The sequence below is a fragment of the Sorghum bicolor genome, chromosome 7 (genome assembly GCF_000003195.3).
Source record: "Sorghum bicolor cultivar BTx623 chromosome 7, Sorghum_bicolor_NCBIv3, whole genome shotgun sequence".
Lineage (NCBI taxonomy): Eukaryota > Viridiplantae > Streptophyta > Magnoliopsida > Poales > Poaceae > Sorghum > Sorghum bicolor.
In genome coordinates, this window is record NC_012876.2 from 19530090 (window position 1) to 19532061 (window position 1972).

Consider the following 1972-nt stretch of genomic DNA (forward strand, 5'->3'; position numbering starts at 1 on the left):
GGACAAGATATTTTACAAGGTTGTGTATCATCATATCATCTACATGTGTGATTTTTTGGTGAATTTAGACGACTTTTTTGCCGTGGTTTGCACAGGTTTTCACGAAGGTGCTGGTTTCCACAAGATATGTTCCCAAACATACTCAGACATGAGGATACAAAATCATGGTCCACGGATCTCCCCATAAAATAAATCACAATTGACAATTCTTGATTGGCAATATAGATACTTTCTAGGTTATTGCAGTTTGTAGACTCAGAATATCTGAAATCCCACTAGCTAACACAAATCTCGTCTTGCCTCATGTTTAAATAGTTCTTTCTTGTATTCTGTTATTAATGATGAAAACGTAACTTAAGTACCTTTATTTATCTAATGGTTAAGTCTATGTTCATAATTCTACTATAAGCACACTCGGATTAACTTTTTTCTTCACAATCAATTTATGCCAACATATTTGGTGAAACACATGCTCTATTAAACAGTTGCCTAGCTGTTACCGCAAAAGTTAAACATGGAATGCTGATGCCACGGTAGATCTTATAGTGATAATTTTATCTTTGAGTATGGCCAGTTGAGGGAAAGTGTAAATCATTTGATTATCCATGTAACTAACCTCGGGAATTAGGGAAGATGATAACTCCATTAGTGGAGATAGACATATATAGCCAGCCACATGGGCCATATGGGCCTATACTAGATGGGCCTTCATATACTTAACAATCCAGACAATGGCAGCTTTGCAAGTGAAAGCACATTTTCTGCTGTTGTATATTTTGTGTTAGCAGTACAAGATATTTGATTATCAGAATTTGAAACTTTGGTAGACACACACACAACTGACAGGGCCATGGAGAAGCAGTTCCTTGGATAACAGTATCTACTGGTGATTGTGGTATATACAACACAACAACCTTTTTTGTGACCTACTGTATGTTCCATTGCACACATTCTGCTCACATAAGTGTTAATGGCACATTTGTATTGATTGGATAGGACCATGTATTGGAATGAATTTTTTGTGAATTATGTTAATTTTAATCCACAACTTAAAATGTCAACAGCATACTTGTTTGGGTAAAGAGTTAATTATGCTGTTTTTTAAAAAAATGTGTGCACATATCCTTTGTTGCATGGAAAAAGTCTCATCTTATGTAACATGACAAACAATCCTCTGCTTGCCTCCATCAATCACTGTTGCACTGCAACCATACTCTTTCTACAGAAGTGTCTTCTGGCCTAACTAGACATATGCCTACTTTTTCTTTTGGTCGTGTATGTACTGTAGCTTGTTCGATTGTGGACAACTCTGACCTTTGGCTATGTTCTGTTCCCATGCAGAAAAAATGGTTTTTACCAGATTACATGCCTGATTCATCGGCTAGGCAAAGGAAGGTAGAAAGTCCAGGCGAAGAAGATAAATTTACCTACATTGCTGTGATGATGAAGATAAATTTACCTACATTGCTGTGCTGTTGTACATGGAAACAGGGAATGGGGCAAATGCTTGCATACTTCCCCCTGTTTTTGGAGCAATTTTTCTCGAATTTTGAGTGCAGTTTATCTGAGTTTCTTTCCAGAAAGAATTTTGACATCCTATTTGTTAGTGGAGCTGGAGTAACAATTCTATTTGATTTGTGTGCTAGAGTACCCCTAATAATGAGTAATGTCACAAAAAATAAAAAAATTTAAATAATGAGTACTATCTATCTATATACTCGAATGACAAGAAGATCTGTGACCTACAACAATTCGGAGTACTCATGTTTGTAAGCTGATCTGAAAAACTATGACATGACTTTACTGTTCGCTAATTTATTATGAAAGAAAAAAAAATATAGCTTATAAGACAAGACACTTCAGAACTGGCCTTTCGAAGTAGAAAGTTGTTTTCAGTACTCCTCCTGTCTCGAATATTCTTCCTAAAGTTGGTTTAAGTCAATCTTTTTTAATTTTACACTGAAAATTTAGA

General features: G+C 35.6%; 1 long non-coding RNA gene across 1 annotated transcript; it reads left to right on the top strand.

Moving 5' to 3' along the window:
* LOC110436869 lies at positions 7-1696 on the top strand. Its single transcript, XR_002454748.1, has 2 exons — positions 7-895; positions 1342-1696. It is a non-coding gene; the product is annotated as an uncharacterized LOC110436869 (long non-coding RNA).